This window comes from Sprattus sprattus (genome assembly GCF_963457725.1).
Source record: "Sprattus sprattus genome assembly, chromosome: 9".
Lineage (NCBI taxonomy): Eukaryota > Metazoa > Chordata > Actinopteri > Clupeiformes > Clupeidae > Sprattus > Sprattus sprattus.
The window spans coordinates 9,088,589-9,098,588 of NC_137928.1; the positions used below are offsets into that span (position 1 = coordinate 9,088,589).

The 10,000-nt window shown below is 43.3% G+C and overlaps 1 protein-coding gene across 1 annotated transcript in view; it reads right to left on the reverse strand.

Annotated features, from left to right (window-relative positions):
* robo2 (roundabout, axon guidance receptor, homolog 2) overlaps nucleotides 1-10,000 on the reverse strand; it is a gene marked incomplete at both ends in the record, with an annotated part of 341,250 nt that overhangs the window by 9,133 nt on the left and 322,117 nt on the right.

Below are 10,000 nucleotides of genomic sequence, written 5' to 3' on the forward strand. Positions count from 1 at the left end.
AAAAGCTAAACTAAGAGGAATGAAAGAAGTAACACCTATAAAAACGGGAGGAGAGGAATGGTGCATCATAAGAAAAGAAACAATAAGCTTGCATTCTACCAGTTTAGTATTTGCAGGCAGACAACATAATAAAATAAAGGACAAACCACAAAGCCTTGTACTTGTGCATCGGTTCTGTCCGTTTCCTAGTTTCTGACAGCATATAACTCTCCGGCCATAAACAACAGCAAAAAAATAACATTAGCAGACTGCCTCCAGGGGTGAATATGAGCAATTTACAGCTTAGCACTTTAGCCGTTTCACAGGAGAGCACTAAAATAATTAGACGATGGCTTTGCGAGATGAGTCAGGCTGGGTTGGCCTTGGATGAGCCCGGATACATTTATCACAGCTCGCTTGCCCCCGGGCTCTCTGGACACAGAGAGGATAAAGAGCTGCTACAGCGCCACGACCACAGGGGAAGCAAGGTCTCATAATCCAAGAGTTCCAAGGTGTCTGCCAGTCCTCCCGTTTCTCTGTCTCCCACCTCCTCCCATCTCTGTCCCCAAGACCCCTTCTCTGTCTTTCCCTCTAATTTTTCCACCTTCATGTTTGCCAGTTGCCCTGTTCCTCTCCGTCTCCCATCTCTCTCTGTCTCTCTTCTTTCCTCCATACCTCCCATTCCCTGTCTTTCTCTCTCTGACTCTCTTCTTTCTTCCATATCTTCCATTCCCTGTCTTTCTCTCTCTCCCTTTCTCTTCCACTCTTTCTCTCCTCTCTTCCTCTTCCTCTTCTCCTTGCATCTCGTTGTGTTAATTTGCTGCTCCAGTGACACACATCATTGGGGGGTCTCGTGTCTAATAACCCCGGCAGCCCCGAACGTGCCTCAGCTCTTTGAGTCGCCGGCAGAGGTGTCACTCAAATCATTAACAATGGTACTACTGACAAAGGGGACTATGATGCGTCTCATGGGCGGACCTTCGGTCTGGCACAGAAGCCGTTTATACATACACTTCACTTCCCACAAGCCTCTGTGTATTTCACATCTGGTGGAAGAGGCCAGATGTGAAGAACATCAGTGAGAGTTTTTTTTTTTTTCTGAGGTAAAATGTCTTGCTATTACTTCAAGGGCTGGACAAAAATGTCTTCAAGATCTTGGCAAGGTGCTGTTTCCTGACTGCTACTTCATCATAAGTCAAGTCTGAAGCGGTAATGTTATATAATTTAGGGCCATGTCAGAAAGTTATTTATTGGCATTTGAAACAGACAATTAGTGCAGACGTCAAGAAGGCCGGTGGGTTGAAAAGTCAGGAAATAGTAACAGCAAATGTCAAAGCCATTGATGTAAAGACCTTGCTCTGACTCTAGCTCTACAGGCGTTTAGAAAAAGACTAAGACATCTTATGTTTCGATTTAGCATTTATTTAAATCATTCCAAGGGCTCACTTGATGTGGTCAAATGTTGCAGCTCAACCGAATTAGTCTTGTGAAAGATCTTTTTCGATACAATGTCTCTTTATAATACACAACCTTGCAAATATAAAATTCAGTACAGAGTAATGTTTTCATTATAAGTACGCTTATCACTGCTCTTACTGATCATTTCTAAGTATGTTACCCTGCATTACTGGTCACATTACCCTCAGTAAATAAAGGGTAAGATGCATCGAAGACAGTTGCATACTGAACTATGGGCAAAGACAGTGTCTGCTACATTTCTAGACCAGCAGTATTCATTAAAGTAAGGATGGATTTTACGTGTGACTTTAGCTAGAGCCTTAGCTATGGCCTGACTTTGGTATAGTACATTGTGTTTTTTTGTTGCAAACTTGAAGTATGTGCTTTGAAAGTGTTTTTGTTTTTCAGGTCAGCTGTTGTATAATGCTGCCACAGTGATGGTGAGAAAATGATGCAATCCTATTTCACAGGTAGAAACCTACAGATCAAAGCAGTCCTCCACTGGAACTGACAAAACACCTGGAAGGCAGCTCATTATGGATTTCATGTATAATTTACATTATATAAGCTTTCAGATGGTTACATCTCTCTCTCTTTCAGTCCTCTCAACTCTCTCCCTCGCTCTCTCTCTCTCTCTGTCTCTCTCTCTCTCTCTGTCTGTCTCTCTCTCTCTTTCACTTCTCTCAACTCTCTCTCTCTCTCTGTCTGTCTCTCTCTCTCTTTCACTTCTCTCAACTCTCTCTCTCTCTCTCTCTAACTCTCTTAATCTGTCTACCTATCTTTATTTAAATGAGAACAGAGGAAACGTTGTGTCCAAATTGTGATCACAATGCCATTAATCTCTTACATATCTGCCTTTGTGATACAAGCTTATCAAGATAGAAGATTATCTTTCGTTAAAGGGATGAATAATTGATTGGATCTCAGAGAATGGTGACACCTATGGTATGTTTGACATTTCAATTAAACGATGGCTCCAAGGCGACCAGAGCAGTCTTTGTGCAAATGTACAACATTTAGCATTTACATAGTCTAATGTAATTAATTCCACAAGTTTTAAGTCATATGTGGACTTGTAATTCGATAACAACACCGAGTATTGAATCTGTGTAGGCTGGCCTTGGGGGCAATTTATCAGTTAGGAATAAGTGGTTCTTAGCAAGAAACATTATCACAGTTGTATTATAAGGGCCAAAGCAGATTTCCAAAGAATGTGTATGTGTTTCTTGTGTGTGTGTGTGTGTGTGTGTGTGTGTGTGTGTGTGTGTGTGTGTGTGTGTGTGTGTCTGTGTGTGTGTCTGTGTGTGTGTCTGTGTGTGTGTGTGTCTAAGGGAGAGAGAAAGGAGAAGATAGAGACTATTCTTTGTTCTCAAGGCCAGTCATACAGGCAGCACGAGCTGGCCTTGAGAGAGAGCGATGCTTTTTCCACCCAATGAAATGCAACTGCCATGAAAGAGAGAGAGAGAGAGAGAGAGAAGAGAAGATAAGAGACGAGAGGACACAAGAGCATGGGGGACCTGGGCAGAGGCGTCTTTTGAAGGATTAATTATCGCTTGAATGGTGACCTGGGAGGACATTCATTACTGGAGCAGGCAGACTCTACCCGCAGGCCAGCGCTGGGAGACTGAGCAGAGGGTCGCACAGTGGCCAGCTGTAGTGTCCTGTCCCTCCATCAACAGCTTCTCCTTTATTAGTGCCCCGGCGAGCAGGAGCATCTCACATCCCTGTCTGCTTCCTGCCTTGGGAATGTCACTGGGAATGACACAAGACGTGGCCCAACCCGTGTTTAAGGGAACGCGCGTTGCTTACTCATACGATCATCGGGGAACCATCTGAGGTGAACATTATCCAGCCGCTGAAGGAGAACGGTGATTATGTGTTTTAGGGAGGTGGACCGACAAAAAAAAAAAAAAAACATTCCACACTTTTTTGCCTGTAGAATTTGCTTAATGGCCGAGCTCTCATCTGCGTCCGTTAATTAATGAATTAATAAACGGAGGCTTTGGGGCATCCCCCACTGTGTCAGTGCACACATGTCGTTAATCACGGGAGGTTTCTATTAGCCAGGTCGTCTGGGGCTCGTGCTTAACAATTATGGCTTGATTAAGAGACGTTCATCAGGCAGTTGGAGACAATGAATGGGACTGTTGAATGGTTCTGTACGCCTGAGCGGAGCCGGAATGGACTGCCGCCGGGCTCAGAGAGAGAGAGAAAGAGCGAAAGAGAGAGAAAGAGAGAGAGAGAGAGAGAGAAGGGCTGGGATGCAGGTCAAGAGATATGGCTGAAATAACTGTTGTGAAAGCTGGACTTCAGGAGACACAGCTTTGAATACCTGACTGTGAACACCTGACTGTGAATACCTGACTGTGAACACCTGACTGTGAACACCTGACTGTGAATACCTGACTGTGAACACCTGACTGTGAACACCTGACTGTGAATACCTGACTGTGAATACCTGACTGTGAATACTTGATGTGGTTCTACAGCCCTGCTGATAACAATTCTACCAACCATAATACTGTAGCGCTTAATAAGAGTTTCAGAATATCCTCAAGGAGCCATTCTGCTGTTGCTCCAAATTAGAGTTCAAGTCTCTATGCTAACATGACGCTCCGATGTAAAATATTTAGGGGGTCAACAGTGTGAGGATGGAGGCTGTCAGACGTAATGAGACCTTTACACCTAAAAAGAGATCTGATCAAACTATTGTACCAACACGCATGTTGGGCTAAAGAGCACAACGGGGGGAAAAAAAATCACTTTTTGAGCTTCAAAGCACCAGGGCTGAAGACATGAGAGATAGAGAGAAAGAGATGGAGGGAGAGAGAGAGAATGAGAGAGAGATGGAGAGAGAGAGATGGAGAGAGAGAGAGAGATGGAGAGGGAGGTAGAGAGAGAGAAAGAGAGGGAGAGAGAGAGAAAGAGAGGGAGGGAGAGAGAGGGAGGGAGAGAGAGAGAGAGAGAGAGAGGGAGAGAGATAGAGAGAGAGAGAGAGAGAGAGAGAGGGGGGAAGACAGAGGGAACAGGAAGCGAGGCAGGGGGCAGGGGGGGTTAGCACTGAAATGCTAATGCTGGGAGTGAGTGTGTGTCTGCCGCAGCTGGTCGGGGCTATGCTGACACGCGTGATGAATGGTGTGGCGTTGGCTCCGGTGGCCCCGTGCTCTCGCTCGTTGTCACCAATCCGGAGACAAAGAGAACTAGAACAGCGCACAGGGAGAAGAAGACCCAGCGGTGGCAGCGGAGGATGCTTCCCTTAATTAACCCACATACCAGCCCTCCATCCTCCTAACCCCTTCCCCCATGTCTCTCCTTCTTGGTTCTCACTCTCTCTCTGTCTCACTTACACACACACACACACACACACACACACACACACACACACACACACACACACACACACACACACACACACACACACACACACACACACACACACACACACACACACACACACACACACACACACACACACACCACACACACACACCACACACACACACACACACACACACCACACACCACACACACACACACACACACACACACATCCATAGAGAGAGAGACAGAGAGAAAATAAGGTGAGACAAAGATGAGCACTCATTGGAACTCTCTTGGAATAGGCATCTACTGAGCACAGCTTGCTCCTTGATCTACCCCCACCCACCCCCCGTCCCCGCCCCCCACCCTCAAATGCCGACACAAGGAAAGCAGATCTGAGGAAATGGGCAGGTGAAAAATGAGGCAAATGGCTGCATGGCAACACGCAGAAATTGAAAAATAACAACGGACGAGGCAAAAGTTGCTTGGCTGGCTAAGGCGGGCCGAGGCCTTCATTCACCCGGTGGCCTGGCGAGCATAAGTGGAGCCGCGAGATGGAACGCTCCACACCTGAATAACACAACACTCATCTCGTCACCAGCGATGGCTTCGCTCGGAGGGGCAATAATGAATTCGCTGAACCTTTGGCCATAAATACGGAAATACAGGCCAAATGATTTCCCTACTTCCTTCCCTCCCGTGTGCAGACCTTTACAATGAAATCAAAGCATGCAAACCTACCCTTGCTCACGGCCCCTAGTTTCATGTCGTAGAATATTATATGCATTATTCAAATGCCTACAATACCCTGAAAGATTGTGCTGTGTTAGAATGCGTGCCATTAGACCCTCTTTTCCTTTCGTCTGTTCTTTTTCCCCCCTCCTGAAGCGGTCAGATAATGTTGTAATTGTATTTTTGAGGTTCACTTGAGACCCATTGGCTGGAAATTAGAAATGGTAATGTCCCACCGGACATTGTGAATCTACTCTGTCTGCCTTACACTGCTGACAGTCTGGTCAATTACAGCGTGTTTTTTTGGAGGCCTAGTGATTGGGAACGAGTTTGAGCATCTGGTTGAGAACGACTGCAGAATGAGGGGCGAGTTTAGTATCTGAGGCACGTCCTGCCTCGAGTCCTTTTTAAGGGTTCTTCAAAGGCACGGAGCCCCGGACTGATTATTTGAAGCATTTAGCTTTCTGTTTGATGTCAGCCTACCACGTTGAACAGCATGCGGATTAGTTTGTGAACATGTGTGTATATAGCTGTGTGTGGGTGTATGAGGGCGTTTGTGTGTGTGTGTGTGTGTGTGTGACTCAGCTTTTTATTCTGTCACTCACACACACACACACACACACACATCAAACCAGCAAAGTCTTTGATGATTTGATGCTTCATTTTGATTTGCTCTGACAGCAGTCATATTTCATGACCTGAATGTGTAAACATATCTTAAGAGAAAAAGTTAGGGCTTTAATACATTATTAAAACTTCAACACATGAAAAGAGAATAAAAACAGCTTTTCAACAGTCCCTAAGGTTATGGTTAGATGGGTGGATAGGTAGTATTTTCCACTTTTAAAAAATATTGTATCTGTCTGCAGTAATCAAGGTCACAACTAAAATGGTTCTATTCTGCAGAGCAAGAGAATGGGTCTGGTGAAACGCTTTTTTTTTTTCTTTTTAGTGTGTATTTTCAGATTAAGTACAAGGTCAAACATTGCTTCACGTAAAGAGAAAACAATTAAATGTTAGATTTGGTTTTACCTGACAACTGTACAGCAACACCACCCAACAACATTCTTAATTTTTTTTTAAATCTTTTTAATTCCTTTTTTAGCAAAAAAAGGCAACACACAGATAGGCTACAAAGATCCAACAATATTGAGAATTGAGAAAAGGAAAGAGAACGGATAACTGTACTTTCAAAGAAAAACAGGGAGGAGGGTTTAAAAAAAAAAAAAAAAAAAAAAAATCCATCATCTTGGTAACCGACGAACATTTTTGTGTTCACCATGGTTTCTCTAATTCGTTGCAAATGTCGAGGAAGTAGCATGGTTAGCATGGTTAGCATGCAAGACATAAAGTGGTTCCACTGAAATTTGTTGTCTCAGCATTTCAACATTACGTGAATGTTACGACTTGATGAAATCTTTATGGCAAAAGCTTTTCATGATTGACAGATAAGACACATGAAGGGAAGAGAGGGGGGGAAAAACATCTTATATTCAACAAATCTTTTTTTCCATTATTCACAATATACCTTTTTTATTTTAATAAATACAAAACAACAACACTGTGATCTTAAAAGAAACAAAAAAAAAAAAAAAAATAACTATTAGTATTTAAAAAAAAGACACTAAAATGCATTGGACATTTCAAATATGGATATTAATTTGGTATGTTCTCTTAATGACATCTCGTCTTTTTCCAAATGGAAATGCTTGGAACGGGAACATTACTCAGTGAATGGGGGCGCATGGAAAACCCACTGCCAATAAGACCCAAATAAATCAAAACAATAGTAGCAAAAAAAATTAAAAATTTGGAAGGGGGATTTTTCATCAGTCAGATCGGAATGAACTTCAATGTGAGGATGCATATGGATATATATACACATATGTACACACACATGAACACCACCAAAACAACAACCAAAAAAAAAAAGATCCTGAGATCCTCTTTGCACCTCATTTTCAGAAGACTGGCCACGATATTGAGATGACGTGAGATGAAACCTGGCGCTCAAGAACTCAAGGACAGAAACGCTTGATAAAGTCGTTAGCTCCACACCCTCGTTATCGACACTAATTGTACAGTATAAAAAACAGAAAGAAGAGCAAACAAACAGTCATTAAACCAGTAAATCCTGAATGTTACTGTAACAATAAAAAATATCCTTTTGAAAAAAGCAGCGTGGTTTTTCATTTTTAGGTTTTAGTTCTGCATGGTTCACTTTAGAAAAAGGAATAACAAGCAATACGATTCAAAGGTGCTGGAAAAAAAGAGTTTGAAAAACCAACATGAATGTAACAAAAAAATTTAAAAACCAAACTATAAGAAAAGTTAGTTAGTGTGGCTGAATGCCGTACCGCTTAGCACACTATGTTCTGTGACTGTTTGAGAGTATTGTGGTCTGCTCATCGCTTGTGAGACAGAGGCAGTGGTAGATCGCTCCTTAGCACTCGGTACACATATGCATCTTCAATCTTATATTTGGTTATGTCTCTCAGACATGCCCAGACCTGCAATGCCCAGCACTTTATGGAGTATTGCTAGTCCTGGTCGACTGGTCAACCACAGTGGATCTTTCCTTGTGGCTCCTGACTCATGCTGTGGAGAGCCCCAGTGCTCTGCTGTGCATGTGACGACTCTAAGTGCTTTTAAAAATATAAATAAGAAAAAACAAAACAAATTTGAACTTGCCAATCTATTCAGTCAGTACATGGCTGTCCATACATGCGAATCTCAGTCTTTCACTTTGTCTTTTTCCATCCATTTTTTTTCTCTCTAGTGGTCTGAGGCTGAAAAAAGCTTCAGCGGCATCAGAAAGCTCCAACGCACGAAGCATGACCGCAAGTGCTTGAGCCCTCTCAGAGTGATTCTCTGGACAAACATAAACCAGGAAAAAAAGCAGACGAAGCAGCACAGAAGAGCTAGTAGGACCAGGGGGAGGAACACACTGCTAACACACTTGGGTGTACAGACCACAAGCCCGGAACAACACCAACTTAATTCCCACCTCTGCCACAGGAATTAGGCAAACTCAAGACGGGTAACCGATTTCAAACGCAACTGAGAGCAATGTTTTACTGGGAGTGAGCACAAACAGACATCAAGCAGCAAGGAAATGAAAGAAGGGAAACGAATGCCATGGCCATCGCAAAGGGCTAGTGTTAGCAGTTAGCATCCAACCCAAGAGCTGACAAAGTATGATGGACCTCATGTCCAACTGCAGGGGTTAGCTTGAGCAGGGTAAGGCGGGTTCGGGGGTCAATTGTGTCTTTTGGGGGCAATCAGAATGCTTTGGGGAGGGGATCAACTGTGCAATAGCGTGGTGGGGGTGGGGGGGTTCTATTTCGACCACTTGTAATCCTTGGAGAAAAAAAAAACATTGGGACAATCCATCGTCACACGTGTCAAACCCTCATACCCTCCTGAGGCCCATCCAGCTCTGTCTGCTTCAGCCTCGCCCTGTCGTCACCCTCACACACACACCAGACACACACACACACACACACACACACACACACACACACCCGCCATCAAACACTGGGTAATCCCCCTGTCAGAGGGCTAAATCTCCACCATGTTCACACACACACACACACACACACACACACACACACACACACACACACACACACACACACACACACACACACACACACACACACACACACACACACACACACACGCGCACACACAGGGCCGGCACCTGTTTCCTACGTGAAGCCCCCCTGGCCCCCCATAACTACCTTTAATATCTCTCTGTACATTGCTATATATTTTCTTTACTCTTAGTTTACAGTACAGAAATCTCCTCTTCACAGATCCCCCTTTCAGCTTCTTCATGTCAGCAGGAGCTATGCTTTTTGTGCTTATCACCAAAATTGCAGTGCAAAAAAATTATAATTAATAATAATAACAATAATCATAATAACAACAAGTAATTAATGGTAAGTATTAACACATGGAGGATCATAAAATAATTACTTTATGGCACAACCGCCTTTCCATTCACATATAGTACAGATAATCTGATAAGAACCAACAGTATGAGAAATTAAAAACAAAACCAAAATAAAAATAAAAAATGGCTTGCATAGTAATGCAAAAAACAATGTTAAGAACATATTTACAGGAAAAATCCCTTTTTCTCTCCATAATTTATCAATCTGGATGGATCTCTTCCATTCTTTTGTTTCATTACTTTTTTTTAGTCTTCACACAAAAAAAGTCTCTTTTTTTCCAGGTGAAAGGTGGGAGATAACTTCTCGAAAAAGATACAAATGTCAAATCAAGATAGTGGGGTCTGTCTTTACATGGACATTTACAGATTGGCCACAGCGTTTCTCCGCTGTTGGCGTTGTCTTCGTGTTTTTCTCCTTTCCCTCTGGTGAGACACAGTAAAGGATGAAGTCCAGTTTTCCCACAGAACTGGGGAAACATTTAAGTGAGGACAGACATGGCATTCTTCTGTTTCACCATCCTCAGGTCACTCTGCAGGATGAAGAACAACAAC